Source organism: Bidens hawaiensis, unplaced genomic scaffold (assembly GCF_021521415.1).
Source record: "Bidens hawaiensis isolate Kalapana, Puna unplaced genomic scaffold, B.hawaiensis_p1.1 tig00050724_1, whole genome shotgun sequence".
Lineage (NCBI taxonomy): Eukaryota > Viridiplantae > Streptophyta > Magnoliopsida > Asterales > Asteraceae > Bidens > Bidens hawaiensis.
In genome coordinates, this window is record NW_027499096.1 from 70773 (window position 1) to 88992 (window position 18220).

Here is an 18220-nt window from a genome sequence, read left to right on the forward strand (position 1 = left end):
CATGCATGTTTTCCCTAGATCAAGGAGCTGAAGGTCATGCTTCAGCTCATATATAATTAAGATAGCAAACAACAACAAAAACTAACTTACATTGGTCAAGAAATGCTGGTTGCGAATCCCGAAATGCTAGAGTGTTAGGCGTTAAGCACAGTACGTGGCAGCGGCTGAGCTAGGCTTGCGGGTTCAGTTTCGCCCGAACCCACCCAATCTATTTTCAGTTTTATATATAAGTATAACATCACATTAACGAGCGAAACCATATCATTTTTTAAAAAAAAACATATATTTAAAGCCGTTAATTAAGAACATTTTAGTTAAAAGTTAGTAAATAAACTTTTTCTTAGATAAAATATATAAAGAAACTAAATTAATTACTAAATACTAAACCCAAATAAACCCATAATTTCAATTAAGAAATGGCCTAATAACCCAATTAAAACTAAAACCCTAAATAATAACTAGATAAAATCAGAAATTTTAAAAACAAATAGCTAACGTCTGATCAGTTCTAGCTTGACCTGAAAACTTTAACGGCAAATAGTAATAAATCCAAGCACCGAAATATATCGAACCATATATAATAGAAAAAAATGTTGGCTTGAGACAAATTAAGAAGCACACCAAACTAGCATGGGCCAGTGTATAGTGGTTGACTGGTTGGCGTCATCTCCAATAGCATTTCTTTAATGGGGTTGGTGAAACATTAATTTGTATTTCTCGGCAGTCTTCTTGTTTTGGAAGTTTTCAGTCAAACTCTTATTTTGTATGGCAGAAACATGTACACATGACATTAAAAATATTATTTCGAGATTTTATGAATATTTTAAGCTGGGATTAATTCATGACATACCCTTTTAAAACAATCCCATGCATGAATAAGAAAAGCACTATAATTCACACAAAGTTCACCAATGCCAAGATCCGTCTGTTAGCCATATGTCGATGAAAGTAACAAGTACTTGATTGATCATGTCGTGGCAAAATGACTCTCGTTTCCTACTAGGAGGGTGTGGATGATAATGTTGAAGTGCTCACTATCAAACGCTTCATAATCTCAATGTACCGATTTTGCAAGCTCATTCACCATGTGTCGTAGATCCTGCCATCCGCCATTCCCATTTTGATTAGGTGGTAAGGTGGTTTGGATGCTAAATAGAAGGTCAATGGTTCAATCTCCATAATGTACAACATCAAGCTGTTAAAAAAAAGATATTGCCATCCAGAGTGGGATCCTCCCTATACAACCATATACATATGTAAATACAATTAATCATAATGACATAAATTTAAATACGCATGTATACTCATCAGGGTTAAAAATGTACTTACACAATATGGATGTTGGTACATGGATCAACGCTTCAGCTCTCAATCAATATAGTAAGCCCAAGAACTATGGAATGAGCTTTTCAAAATATGGATATTGCACATATTAGATCAATAATTCGATACAAAACATGAAAACAATACTTACCACCCAAACTTACCATCGTCCGTCTAGCCAAATAGATGTTTGGGTGGATGCATCTTAGCATTGGGTTCACACCCTAATGCTAAAATGGTGTGGTTGGAACCAGCACAAGCCATGTGCTAGTTGATAGGTTTAAATTACACAAAATCATGTTAGATCATAATAGGTCATTTGAGTGTTAAAGTGCAAGTGTGTAATGCTTAGTACACTGATAGGCGTTAATGGACATGTTAGTGAAATGGTTTAGGTTACACAAAAACACATTTGGCCATGAAAATTCTTTTTGTTATTAAAGACGTGTATAGTGTAATAGTGATTGGTACACTATGGACCTTAATGGGTCTTCTCGTGTGTTACAAAGTTGGTTTAGGTTACCGTAGTGAGATGGCTCATAACATGTCAAGAACATGTTTATGATTAGTATATACATTGTCATGTGCATCTAGTTTATGTTACACAAGGCACATCATATATCCGCTTTTATAAGTTTAGATTATTCCATAATACATTGTAATGTAAGTTGTCTCATTGTAATGTAAGTTGTTTTATATAATGACTATGCAAATCAAAATTGCTTGTGAAAGGGAAAGTCTAGTTAATAAGATCAAGAATATTTATTAGCGTCGTATAATGTTTGTTTTTCCTTTGCATAACAATAGTCTTTCAAAATCATACGATATTGTGCATTGTATTACAGCATAACGCAGATTTAGCAAATAAATTGGTTGATTAGCTGTAATGTAACTACAAACGCTCACTTTATAAGGCAAGAATCTTAGCGTTTGATTTTGTTCACCCTTCACAATGATGATCAACCTAAACAATCAACAATGTCATCAATCAACTACAACAATACAAGTAAACATGTAGGGTTTAGGGTATTCTATTGCTTGTTAAGTACGGTTTCTACATGTAGGACCTCAAGGGTAACTTCATGTTTGCACTATTGAATGTTGTATAATATCATCACGTTTCTTTTCCTTTAAATTATGTCTTTCTTTCTTTTTCGTTGTAGCAATAAGAACACTTTGAGGAAATCATATCTTCCAAAAATTGAGTTGCCCATGCTTTCTTCAGTTGTGCTTGTTATAATAATTGTATCACGAAAATAGATAGCCATATATGTTTGTAATATCGTTGTGTTGATGTCATATACATTGTCCTATACGGTTGTACCACACGTTCTTTTAACCATTTTCTATTCATGAGTTCGAATCTATGTATTGTGATAAAACTCCACAGACAGTTAATATTGAGTGGTCATTTTTTTTTCTTGCCATCTTTAGTACAATTGACACTAAAGAAAGAAAAAAAAATAGTACAATTGACACTAACATGAAAAAAAAACTTACATTAAATCACATATTACAACTTAAAGAAGTGAAACACTTTTACATCTCCCAAACACGAATTGGCTACGAAAACAAAGGTGCAATACAAGAAGAAAAAAAAAAGGTGGCCGTAAGCATACCTCTCTTCACCTCACTAGCAATTAAGTAGCTACGAAGTTATTTAACTAGTTGTGAACTGAATGGCCAACACCCGGACTGTGACCGGGTGTAGTAGGCCGAAAAGCGTCCACACCGGAAGGTGATGACCTTTGGCTACTGTCTGTAGCACCGTTTTCTTCTGTCACCTGTTTTCTCTCGGGGCATTTCATGGTGCACCTAGCATTTTCAGCTAGTTTCCTTGCATCACTCATTTCCATCACTTCAATGGTCACAAATAACAGGATGAAAACATAACATAAAAAGTTTCTACCCAATCCTTCCATTTTAAATTAGAATGAAAAGATCAAATAGAGTATTACAAGTCCTTAATAGAGAAAGGGGACTTTGGCAAGTTATTTGATGATGAAGTCTACCGTATATACAGAGAGAAAAGAGCAAAAGTGGTAGCATGTTGGGCCCAAACATCATATAAATAAGGAAATTAAGTACATTAGGTAGCAAGGCTGTGTGGGGCCTAGAGTATATGTCCTAATCAAGGACAATGTTTTTTATTAGATACTCCATTCAGCAAAAAGATATACTTTAAATCATTAAATGGATTGTATTTTTAAGGTTACTATAGACGTAATTAATGCAAAAATAGTCATCTTAAAAGTGCACGTATAGAAAAGTTCATAAGCATTAGTGAATTTAACTCTATTGTTTAATACTTATTCATGAGTACTATTATATTGGTTAAGTCGATGAGGACTTTTATAAATACCTACGTTTGGTACTGTATATATTTACGGGAATCTTCATATATTTATGAATAGGGAACACTAGATTTATGATAGAAAAGGGCAATTACTTTTTCTAAAGTTTGTAGAAAACATTTACGTAGGTCGTAACTTCGGCTACAATACACTCATCAAGACGTAAGTTCAATCGCAAATTCATCAAACATGTTGCTCACTGTTTCACCGAGTTGTCTTTGTTACCCACCCTCTTCCTTAGGCCACTTGTTGTGGGCGTTAAACCCACAGGCGCCAAACACCAAAACGAGCTTGCAAAAGTTGGGTGTTAAACCCAGCTAACACATTAATGCTCAAATTGTATCCGTGAGATGCATTTGATCCGGCCCAAACTAACCAATCACACTTTTCTTTTAATTTATTTTGTTAATTAAACCACAACGTGCTTGCTGGGTTAGTTAAATCTCGATAATGTGTTATGAACTTTTTAGTTAAATCGCAACGCAATGGAATAAATATTCCGGTGATCCAGAGGTTAATAGGGTAATTAGGACTTGATTAGTAAAACAAAAGGTCTTAAATTATCTTAAATTATAATATCATGTATTTGTATTACTTAATAAATTAATAACTTGGAATAAGTGGTGAAAATTTCACACTCAAACTTCTGGTCGGCCGAGTGTTCTTTACTTCTTTTAAAAATGATAAAGATAAAACAAAATCAGGCAGCAGCAGCAGCAGCAGCAATATATACTCCAGTTTGATTTTTGCAAACGCATGCAATATTATTAGACATTTCACTGTCTCAAATACATGACAAACATCATTGCTCATGTTTCCATATAAACTTTTTCTTTGCCACTTTCTTAAAATCATGCATATATAAACAAACACCAACAATTTGTCATGTGGTTATAATCAAAGCATGATCCTTAATTGATTCGTCAGATAGCATTTTCCAAACATATCTTGGCACGATATCTAACATCGATCAATAGGTCCTACCAGTATAATATCATAAAGGAAACATAGGGCAGTCGATGTTGCATTAAAATCATTGTAAGTGTACATGTCCTAGTAGGAGCTAGTTATATTTTATTAGAATATCAATTCACACATTCATCTTTCTTTTTTATAACACACCCACTCACTTTTTAATCCTTAACTACACCAATTGAATAATATGTTATCATACCAGGATTTGTAACTCTAGTCGGCTTCAAAAAAAAAGGAGCTTTTACTATCTCACCCTGACTAGAATGACGATTATCATACCCATCTAGTCTACAATTAATTATACTCTATGTCCATTGCAGGATTCCATATTATAAACTAACCGTTGAAGCGTGTGGACTCTCAATCACACATTTTAGTTCAACATTTGGCTCATACTTCTATAAAAATATAAGGTAAGGTATCGATTGTGTTACGTTGATGGGTTTAATTGGTCAAAGAAATCCACATGTTTATCCGTGTCAAATAAATCACTTTAATTTGCACACACTTAAATTATGTTGTTTTGAGTCAACCCATGTAATGTTAACTTACAAATATAATTAATATAATGTGATTTGTAAGTTTTGTAACAATTTAAACAACCAATTACTTCAACTCATATTAATTTTTTAATTAATGTTTTCTTAATTGTTTCTCTAATTTTTCTTTCATTAACAAACTTGTGTCTCTTTTAGAGCATTCACAACAGCTCTTTTAAAATATTGTGAGAGGAATCTTTAAATTTTTCATAAAGTATGATAAGTGGTTGTGAGTAAATGATAGAGAAACTTTTAAAAAGAATAGTAAATTTAGAGGAACATTGTTCATCCTCTACTTATTTTTTAATATATTTGAAAATGGTTGTGAGTGGAAGAGAAAGAAAAGATAATGATAAAGATGTAAAAAAAGCATTATTTAATTGTATATGGGATAGAAAATATAGTGTTTTTTAATGTAATATATAGATAGAGAAGCTGTCGGGAATGCTTTTATTTAGCTTTGAACTAGAGGAACCGGATGAAAATTTTGTAAAATGGATAGTTAAGAAGAATATTGTTGATTAAACATTAATAGAGAAAATTAATTTCAAGTCTGAAATGAACAGTAAAGGCAAATTAAAAAACAAAATCAAAATTTCAATTTAAACATTAACACTTTTTGTCCTTTCCAATGTGGTGTGGTGGTAGGGAGTTTGGGTTTTTCAATGGAGATTCAAGTTCAATTCTCACTTATAACATTTTTGGAGGACATGGGTGGCTCAATGAAGGAAGACTGAGATCTTTGTTATCTCTAGTTTGATCTTGAGGGCATCCGGGTTTTACCACTAGTTGGCCTTCGGGCAGGTGGGTTTTCCCCGGAACTAGAGATAACTTAGAGGCGCTTAAGGGCTCCGTACGACTGGCTAGGGCCAGCTTGCTGTGGCCTTTAGCCATTGGGTTACCTCGTACGGAGTACCTAGACATTCTATGTTTGTTGGCCGTTTAAAAAAAATTAACATTTTTTAAAGAACCCCTCAAGATCCAAATGTATACTTTTATAAAAATATTGCAGTTAAATTATTTATTAAGCGTGTTAACTCATTCATTAAACAAATCATGTTCCGATTAGCTCGTTTATTAAGGTCGCATTTGAATACATATTTTATAAACAATCAATTTTTTGTTAACCCAAAACCTTATTATTTGCATATCATCTTGCCGATAATATATGGAATTGTTGCATATAATATAAGTTGCCTTGAGCTATCTGCATATATTTCTATAGTATATGGTTTGTTTCAGGTTTTTACTAACAAACGTTACCTAATTAAACTAGAAAGATCAGTACTACACACTCATTAGTCTTAACATATTCATTCCCAATCGATAAAGAAAACTTCTTTATTCATTCCTGGTAGAGAAACCTAACAATTTTGTTCACGTCAAAAGGAAGATTCAATCATGACGATGCCTTCTTAAATCCGTAAATCTATATATATTATTAAAACAATACATTTTGTTTGTTTTTTATTGATCCATTTGATTAACTTTCATATATACAATGCATTCTTAGAATTTATTGATAATAAAATAATTCAAAAATAAATTACATTCAACATAACATAATTGAATTCTCTAGACCCTTTAAATTAAAAAAAAATTGACAATTAATAACAATAATAATTACATAAATTATAGGTTTCAACTCTCCTATTTTTATTGCATCTTTATGAAATCATTTTTACATTAAAAACCGTTTGACCATTAATAACAATATTAATTATATTAACTATAGGTTTCAACATTTTCCTATTTTTGTTGCATATTTCAAATTTATGTACGAACTGATTACCTTGAATGAAATTGAGAATAACATTCACTTTTAAATTAACTAACAAAAAATATTTATGTTATTACCCCTCTTTATATACTTCAGTTTTACACAAGAAATTTCACACCACGTCTTTTCATCTATCAAATTCTGCAATTTCGCATTTCTTTGTAAGGTTCATTTATATTACTCAAATTATTCCATTCATTCATATTACTAGCTTTTGAACCCCTATATTACACGGGATTTTTAAATAATAAAAATAAGAAATGAACAAAATTAAAGGTAAAAATAAAATAAAATATATACTACAAATAATAAGAAGTCTTATTATTTTATTACAAACAACACAATGGAGCCACAAAAAAAAACATGTTTAATGATTTGGATATGCTTAAGAATGATTGTTTTCTCAAGGTTTGTATATCGCGTCTAAAGGCCAATAACAAATCCGGTGAATGTTGATGAAGGAGTGATGTTTGGCACCTCAAATGTTGATATGTGATGGACGTTGGTGGCTCAAAATAAATGTAACGTTTGAAGACCTTTTTTTTCCCTTCAGTTTGAGTGTGTTTTGTTTTCTAAGACAATTTCTTCATGTTTTCAATTTGGTTTGATTTGTGTTGGATTTTTATATGTCATATGAATTTATGGTTTGTTTTATAATTTGGTATTTTATATTCTAATGTAATATGTCAATATCTAATTTTTTAATATACCTGGTGTTTGGAAAGTAATTGTTTTTTAAATTTCTTATACGTAATTGTTTTAATTCTCTTACTTTTCAAAACATACTTTTATAACATTTGCATTTTGTTGTCTTCTTTATGCGTTAAGAAGTAGATCATTTACCCATGGTATATGATTTTCCAACTCATTGATAGTATTATACATTTTATTGAAGTTAATATAGTGATCACCTTGATAATTTGTACTCAACATGTTATCTACTATTTATTAATAATCAACAAAAAAAAATTTATACTCACAAAAACCGTGAGTAACGAAAATGGATTATTTATCAACTATAAAGTGTGACGTTCATAACAAATTTTTAATTCATGCTAGTTAAATATGTAGTCAATTGGGCTTTAGTCACTTTTTCTTATTAACCGTCTCTTTGATTTCCTGGTTAAATATGAATATGAACTCATGGTAGACACCTACCATTGATTTACGCTAACTACACACTTATTAGTTTATGAATTTTTAATTTTTAGCTTTTAATTGTGTTTCTAAACATTATACTTTGTATCTAATTTTGGTTTATCTTTATGTTGACAATTATTTCTTTTCGTACCAGTATTATTTATAACTAAACATCATGTTGTTGTCCCAAAAAACATATTACAAATACAATATAATATAAAATTATATATGTTTGTTACATGATTTCTATATATCCACATGTATCGTGCACGGGCCAATAACATAGTAAATCACTAAAGTTTGGATTGTGTCTATAAAAGTTTGTTTTATGTACACATAGTCTATGACCATGCTTTTACATTAAATTCTCATGGTTATACATACTCATGGCAACAATAATTCTAACTACGCATGATTTGTTCAAGCTTGAAACCAATTTGCATAAGAATTTCCTACTATTTTCAACTGGAACTATCAAAAGTCGACATCTTGTTGAGGCTCGATAGCTCTTTATTATATTGTGTTCTCGATTTCGTTTGGAATCAGCTTTACTCCAACAATATCTTTGAAAGTCATTTTTTTCTTTTGAAAGACACATTCATGAGTCGTTGTCATACCCCGCCTTAAGGGTTGGATAAATTAAACCGATTGATACCAAAAACGCATGTACCCGACATAAATTAGAAACAAAATTTATGTATCACAAAAGTTGTCTTAGTTAATATATTAGTAGACCTATGTCTACTAACCGAAAGTTAACAAAATTCAAATTGTCACAACATCCTAACAAAAACAAAATTCTTCAAGTCTTAAACTTTCCTTCAACAACAAAAGATTTAGCGGCCCATCCATCATCTAGTGAGCCTCACGGTGCCCTGTCCAAAATCATGTACCCAACATAAATTAGAAACAAACTTTATATATCATAAAAGTTGTCTTAGTTAATACATTAGTAGACCTATGTCTACTAATCGAAAGTTAACAAAATTCAGATTGCTACAACATCCTAACAAAAACAAAATTCTTCCAAGTCTCAAACTTTCATTCAACAACAAAAGATTTAGCCTCCTATCCATCATCTAGTGAACCTCACGGTGCCCTGTCCAAATTCAAGAACCACGCCCGTGCCAGTCATTGGGCACAACTATGCTGATGGGCGATTGATGATAACAATTGAGAGTAATTGATTGATCGTGAATTGTGTTGGTAACCGCTATTAGGGTTACAACATTCATATATATATATATATATATGGGAAGGCTCATGTGCATTTTATTCTTAACATGAGAACGTAGGAAATAATACCAATTTATATAAAAAAAAATGTGAACGTAAGAAACAATACCAATCTACATAAACAATTAGTTATAATAACAAAGAGAAAAACCTAAAAATTACAACAAAAGAATCAAAATCAAGAACAAAATAATAACAACAAATATCAACAAATACTTATATCAACAAAAGAAAAAATCTAATAATAACAACAAAATATAAATAAGCAAATACTTATAACGTCTCATAATCGAAAATTAGCAAATACGAACAAAAAATAACTGCAAACACTTATAAAAATACCTAATATTAACAGCAAATTGGTTCTCACTGTTTTAATGTTAAAAATAAAATGTATTTGATCATGTTTCTATATCTATAACATATATAAACAAAAACCTTAAATCCTACGTGTCGCGATGTGGTCGCTCCCCCTTTTTATGAAAGCCATCAGATTGCTTGATTTTTAAATGGATGCCTCTTATTGATTTAACCCAAATTCATGGGTATGGGTTACCAAAACCAGATGTCTCTTAAACGGGTTATAACATCTCATTAAATTAAAATTTAATCTTACCAATTATTTGATATGAAAATCCTATAAAATAGGAAAATACTAAAATTTACTATCCAATTTATAAAAAAAGATATTATTTTTAATTAATAAACAATTTTATAGTAAAAAACATAAGCGGGTCATGGGTCACCAAATCCAGATAACTTTTAAACGGGTTATAACATATCATTTATTTATGAAACCCTTTCATCATCAAACCCTAAGTATATTATTAACTTTCTTGCAATAAAGAAAATTAAAATCCAAATATACATATATAAATATTAAAAACGAATAATGTAAAACAACCCCCGTAATACGGGGGATAAAATTTAGTATATATATATATATGTGGTTAGGTTAAAATAAAAACTTATTTGAGTTGTTAAAACTCTAAAAACCCATTCTCAACCACATGTTTTTAATTAAAGTATGAATGGTCCACAATTAAAGTTAATAAAAAATATAAACATAAATATAATTTTTTCTTTCTCCTGAAAACATATATAAAAATTAGTAAAAAATGTTAAAAATAGCAAAACAATTTTTTTTTATTTTTTGATGTTTCGTATTAAATGTAACAGTATATATTATATGTGTAAAAAAACAAAAAAAATGATGTTACATAGGGTTTTCGCAAATCAAACGATGTTACATAGTAAAAAAAATAAATGGGTTATGTGTCTCACCAAACCCAAATAACTTTTAAACCAGGTACTAACATCTCATTTATTTGTGAAAGTCATTCATTATCAAATCCTAAGTATACTATTAATTTTCTTACAATAAATAAAATTAAAATCTAATAAAATATATAAATATTATAAACGATAAAAAATCACGTAGTAGGGGAGGATAAAAGCTAGTTACTCATAAATAAACATTATACAATTTTTTATGAACAAATAAACATTATACATTGATCTTCGTATGTTTCAAACATTAATAATAATAATAATAATAATAATATGTTCGGTTCAGTTGTCACACTCACGCCATCCTAGAACCGCCAGCCCCTTCATCTTCTCCGGCACACATCGGTAAGTATTGATGATCTTCTCTTTTAACAATTAGAGTTTGTAAAGTTATATATGTAGTAAAAGGTTTCTTAGTTGGAAACTGGAAATATAAAGCAAAAGAGGAAATTAAGGATTAAAATAATAAAAAGCATGTGTAGATGAAAATGGCATTCATGTGCATTTTGATTCTTTTCCAATAATGGAAATGTTAAAAAGTTATTAGTTGGCTTTTGTGCCCTTTCATTCTCATCGTCTCAATGCCTTGATGACAAACAATTTTCTTGATGTGTAAACAATTTTTTAATCACTTATTTATTATCAAATGGGATCGAGATAATGCACAACATGTTCGATGCCGGGCTCAGGCGCGCACTCTGAAATATGGGCAGCATCATTGTAAGAGGGATTCAAACTAGGGTAATGGGAATGGCAAGTGCTATTACCCTTTGGGAGGGACGACACTGCCACTACGACAGATGTCTTTCGAAAAAAATAAAAAAAGATAATGTACAACAAAACAATTCAACATTTATTAATTATCAATCGCGAAGTTTACATTGATTGAAATAACATAATGCAACTAAGATAATGTGCATATATAGGCCACGTAATCATTGGCGCTAAGGATGAATTCACAATATTTTACAAACAACAAATATACCCAATAAATCTCACTTATAGCAAGCTATTAGTAGAGTCTGGGGAGGTAAAAAAAGGACAAACCTTAATTTCCTCTATCCCGGAAGATAGAGAGGCTGCTCCTGCCGGAGGAATCCACAACAGAAATAATATAACTATATAAACTACAATCCAACTTTTTATTTTTAAATTTTGGCGCAATCTAAGCTTTTGGCTTAGTAGATTGGATGTGTATAGAATGACCGGCACCCGGACTGTTTCCTGGTTTTGTAGGCTTGAAACCATCAGTAGCTGCTTCTAAGTTGGAATCTAACCCTTGTTTAGTGAACGAATGACCCGCTCCTGGACTGTTCCCTGGCGTGGTAGGCCGAAAGGCGGAAGGGGCCCCGCTTGCAGATGAAACTTGAAAGGTGTTTGCAGTTGCTAAAGGCTTTTGCAATGCATTCAAGGTATGGTTAGGGTTTAGGGTTTTGGTTTCTTGTTTCAATGGTTTTAGTTGTCTTCCGTCAACCGATAGGATTGCATGGTAAGATATTATCAGAAAGAAGATGAACTGAGAGTTTATCTGGAAGTTGACCATGTTTATGAGCTTAAAAATATAAGCTTTGTTGTTAGTTAATAATGGAAACAGTTTGTATGATAAGAGGAAGGGTGGTGGAAGCACAATGGTTGATATTGTAGTGCAGTGGTATTTATAGTGTTAAGGACCTTAAAATGTATAAATGCTAATTAGAGGTCTTAATTACTAGTGGAAAGAATGTTATACACAAAACGGTCCACATTGCTTTCCTGGATATCCTCTTTTTCTTGATTTAGAAATGTTATATTTCTTGGTGTGCTGCATGTTAGGTGCTAATTTTTTTAAGAATAGTTTATTATAGGGGAAAATCATCAAAATAGACATGTTGACTGTCTTCTAAGTCATAATAGACATTGACTTTAGTCCACTAGATAATAAACATATTCAAAACCAACCAATCAGTAAACATAAAATAAGTTAAGTCGGCTAATGAAGGGTATGTGTTGTCTATTATTCAGCCATGTAAAACCTAACCATTGCAGGTGACATGGTGACTTCTGATTTGATGATAGAATGGCACCGGCCGAAATATTGCAGGGTAGGTGGGAGTCATAGCGCCGGCTAAAACCTACCCTTTACGCATGTATTGTTTTGACCGGTTGTTTTTGTGGACCCATAGTACTTTTTAAGGGTCTTTTGGGAGCTAAAAGCTTGTCGGCATAGCTTATTTGCATTTTCTTATCGGTTGGTTTTAAATATGTTTATTTTTTGAGTAGGCTAAAAGTCGATGTCTGTTTTGGATTAAAAGGTGATCAACATGTCCATTTTGGTGATTTTCTCTTATTATAGAGGTGGCATATCGAGTAGGTTGGGTAATGAGTCAACAACGAACAATTATTTGGGGTAGGTCTGATATTATTACACATAATTTCTGTGGTCATCTAATTTTTTGAGGCTATGCATAAACTAGAAACCGAAAACTAACTTGTTCCGTGGGCTTAACAAAAGTATAAACCTTAGTAACATATTCTCTAATACTTTTGTCAACCTGTTTCCTTTTAATCTGTTAGGTAAAACACAACCAGAATCTACCCATCATCAAGTAAACAGGTCAAAATTGCTTCTCTAGTTTAATATAAAATGAGAGCAACCATACCATACATCTTTAGCAGGCACTCTGAATGACTCTTATAGCCACTAGTAGTCCTTGAATGCCTACTGTCCATACAACTTGCTTAACTTTTACATTGACTAGTTGATCCTTGCACGAGTGATCATGATTATACAGCAAAATCTTCTATTTTCAATAATCTCAAATGGTACTGCTTAGATTTTGTAAGTTATAATAATATCAAATGAATAATTAGCATTATCACCACCACCACCACCAACAAGAGATTCCCTAGTCCTCTCCACTGAGTAATGTTTATTAATTTTGTGTGGACGGTTTATACAAATGATTAAGCTTTTGCGGTCGAGAGAGGTTAGTAAAATACAACTGTCTTGTAGTCTACAGATCTATTAGTTTATGTTGCACACAGACTTCATTGACTTAGCTGGCCTTTAGCAGGTGAAATGAGCACTTTCTTTGATCCGGTATGAATTGTGTACCCACAGACTAGTCTAAGACCTCGGCTAGTCAGTTTTATTCTTACTGATATAAGTTTTATTTACATAAAGATAGTAAATACATAAATACTGTTAAAATCAACTTAATTTGATCTTTTAACTAGCATTTATTTTTTGAATTATCACATTGATAAATGGAGTTTTGAAGACAGAATGTGGTTGGAATTTTTTGTATATTAAAACGCCATAACAAGAGTTTGTTGTTAAGCTTCCCAGCTTAAAAACTCTTTAAGATAATTTATGTAAGTATGATGTTCTTACATCCTCCCTGATCTCTAGAAGTTAGATTAATGTTAAATAATGATTCGTTCTGCTAAATTATATTTAATCATGTCCGTATTTCTTCTGAAATTTTGGAGTGAACTCATCTTTTGAGTTGAATGGAGTCTGTTATGTTCTAAGAAGATTATTCATTAAGAAGTATCTAGGCGTGTTCTGCTTGAAAAATAGAGTTTTAGATCAATTTACCGATACTTAAGTTGATACTAACAAGTAACAAACTTCAACTAGAAGGCATAATTTCATGATTGTAGCCTTTATATTTGCTTCTTGTATATAGGTTTCCTTTTGTTCTTTAAAGTTAGGTGAAGTAGTACCAAGTAGTATTTTGATCAAAAGTAAGACCTCTAAATACACTTTTAAGAGGTGGTGTCTTCTTAATAAAATCACAACCAATTGAAGAAAAGTGGGCTGCTAATGACTGGCTTACACAGAGTCATACTTTGACCAGATTATTATTAGCCCTAATTAAATACATTATAATTTGCTTTTTTCCACTTCTATATGTGTCAAATATTTGTTCCTCCTATCAATTTTTGGACTGCTACTTTAAACTTTTTATGTGTTCCTCCAATAAATTTGCCTTGCTGAAAATTTCATGGTCAAAGATAATTAACAATTGTATTTTAGGTTCCACCGATACCTGTTCGGGGCCTACCACTCGTCTTCCTCTAAAAGGAGTTTGCAATGATTGTATTAGAAGTCAAAACAAAAAAAAATGCAGGCTTTATATTTTGCAAATGCCATGATATCTTTCTGAATCGTGTGGAGGTCACTTTTAAATTGAAATATTTCGGTGGTATTCTTGAAAATTCAGTTGTATAACATGAATAGAAATACAAGAACGAATATGCAAGTTATGTTAGGAAAATTTATGTTAAACCGGACAAAGAGTTTCCTTTGTTAATTGGACAATCATAATGTTTCAGTTGTCGATTGGTGGTTATAACTGTTGTCAGTTTTTCAGTTACATTGGTTGAAAAGTATCAGAAACTCTATCAGTTTGTACTGCTCCAAGTTACTACTTATTAGTAACTTACCACCCGGCCACTACCAAGTTGCCACTAATCAGTAGTAACTTACTATTGATCCCGCTTATGGACAAAGTTGCTGTTGATCTTAGTTACCACTGATGATTACTTTTATGCAACATTTCATTAGTAATGCAAATCCGAAGTAACTTCCGGTAGTACTTCGATTAGGAAAAATGAAGATTTCCCACACCGACAAGACTAGGGGCTTTGCCCATTGGACACCCCCATGAACGCTGCCTCGGATCCCGCTAGGGCGGTACTTACTTAGAAGTTAGAACCCCCATGGTCCCTTGAGGTTCTTACGTGTCCGTAATTATAATAGCCTTCAACTATCATGTACTCTACACCTCATAACTTGTATCAATGTTTATTCTGATGGTCAAAGATGCATTACATTTGTATTTTAAATTCCCCTAATACCCCTTTGTGGGGCCTACCACTCTTCTTTCTTATGAAAGTAGTATGCAATGAGTTCATTAGAAATCAAAACAGAAAAAATAATTTAACTTTAAACTTTTCTTCCTGACATTTGCATCTCCATTCATAGTGGAATTAATTTCAAAACAATTTGTTTTTTTCTTCTCTAGGCATTTGTATTCTTGGTTGGTTCCATAACCCTTGGAGGCCTGACCCTAGCCGCACTCTCTCCACTAAACTTATTTAATTAGAAAAGGCGGTTAATTATTAGTTTAGTAAGGGACAATGAGAATATGATTCTCTATTATGCTAGGCTGTAGTTCACAAAGAGTGTGCTTATACTAATATAATATTATTAGTATAATGTTAAAATCATTGGATGATAGTGACTTAATATGGTGGGACGATCTTTAAGGATCTTTCGATATTTTTATATAGCTTTCGATATATGATTTATATTTAAGCTCCGTACGTTGTACTGTAGTGTAGCTCCTGAATGTACCCTTACAGCATCTGCAATGGTCACCTTGAGTATGGAGATGAGTAGATGACAAGGCCAATGACAAACACCCCGTTGCAGCGGTGTAACGGTGTTTCAAGGACGTATATAGCTGTGTATGCTTTAAAAAAAATACACATTCTGTTAATTGAGATTATATTTCTTAAGTTGCAGACTTAAGTAGTTTATATTTAGTATATTAATAAAAATAATTTGCAACCAGTTTTATCAGTGTTTTAGCATAAGACTGTTAATGAACTTTATAATTTGTATTTATTGTTATATAACAAGCCTTGTAGCTTTTATTTCAGATTTTTGTTACAATTCAGATGTTTTATGTTTTAACCTTTCTCATTGTTTTTAAATTATGTAATATCTATCCAAATAAATGATTTAGTTATGAAATATTAATGTAATAAGCCCAGCTACAAATGTATGAACAAATGAACTATTCCGTAGACAGTACTAATTTTTAAAGCCTCTTCGTTGCAAGTCCATTGACCCCAAAAAATGCAGGTGCTCTTAGTTTACATAATGCAATACTATCTTATTTGTTTTGTATAATCCATAACGCGACGTGTTGTCACATTGTCACGTCAGGTTTTAAATATCACTACATTTTATGGACACCCTTGCAATGCATTTGGTCATTCATTTTTGTTCGATATTAGTTGTGTTCTTATTGCCAAGGTGATTTTAACTGTTACCACTTTCTGCTAGAGAATAATATTTGCACGATTTCTGGAGTTTGATGCATGTTGTGTACATTACTAAGTACTTATGAATTGTTCTATTGATGGGGTTAAGTTTCTCAATGAGTTTCCAGTATGATGACTGAAATGAGTTTATTGTTATTAAAAAATAAAAATTTACAGAAATGTTACATTACATGAGCCATCAGCCATATATGCATACAAATTATAAGTTGCTGTTTACACTAGTTATGAACAGCGTGCCCAGCCCCAGGGCTGTGTCCTGGGGCTGTTGGCCTAAAGTCTTCAACACCATGTAGCGATGGTGGTGGTGGCGACTGCATCTGAAACTTAACCATAGGTTTAGCTAGTGGAACTTTATTTGCATACGGTGCACCATTTCGGCTATGTTTTAAGTGCCTGCTTTCAACATACTCACTCTCAAGGTCAATAATGGTCAGAGTTAGTAAGAGAATAGTTAGGCTTAGCTTTGTTAGAGCCATGCGGCGACAAGATGATGCAAAAGTACAAAACGCGTGTTGGATATATATAGAAATAGGTCTTTGATATTAAGCAAGATGCTTAGAATGCTTAATGTTTGGAGATATTTATAGAGTCATGATACATGGTAGCTTTAAATTGAATCACACAAATTATATTGTTTTAAAATGTTGTTTATTGTATAATCAATATCCCACTTAGTCTAAACTTTTGAAATATTGAATCACTAATGATCACCACCACCAGCAGCCATAAAGTATGTGATAAAAAGGAACACTGTTGAATCTTTCGCACCTTTGTAAAATGTAAACATACTAATTGCTTCAAAGATAATCGGTTCAGAAAATTGCTTCGTACAAGATTATCTTTTATTTCTTGAATTTTATGTTCTTCTGTTAACAAATAATTGTCATTCTTCATTTCTTTAATTTTATAGCTGTTAGTGACAACCAGGTGGAAGTGGCTTCGACAGCTATGGTTATGGTGTTGTGACAGCTAGTGGTGGCAATTGTGGTCGATGAAGAAATCGTCTGAGCAACTGAGTGTCATGGCTGTTAGTTTTTGTTTTCTTTCAACTGCTCAACTTTTTTGCATTCTATTGGTTCAAACTACATACAAATTTAACTTATGTTAAACCTTTATCGATTAGGACGATAAATATATAATATTATTGTTTTTGTTTTTTTTTCTAATTAATTATTTCACTTATTAATATTTTTCAGATAATTTAAACGATTTTATTTAGTGAGTTTTAAGTAGTTCAAATAAGTTATAAAGTGGATAGTAATGTTTGTTACAAAGAAAGAGACAATGATTGTGATTTTATGGTGTCGGTGGTAGCGATGATAGAAACCATGGCAGTGGTGCCGTGGTGGTGTTGGTGATACAAGGATGAATATGTAATGTTCATGTGTGATTAAACTGATTTTATGTATGTTATACACTATGCATGGTTAAGTGTTGGGATTGTTATACAAGTAAAATATTTATGCTTATAAAGTTGATCATGTGATATGGGTTCATGGGATTTGTATTGATGCATAATTATC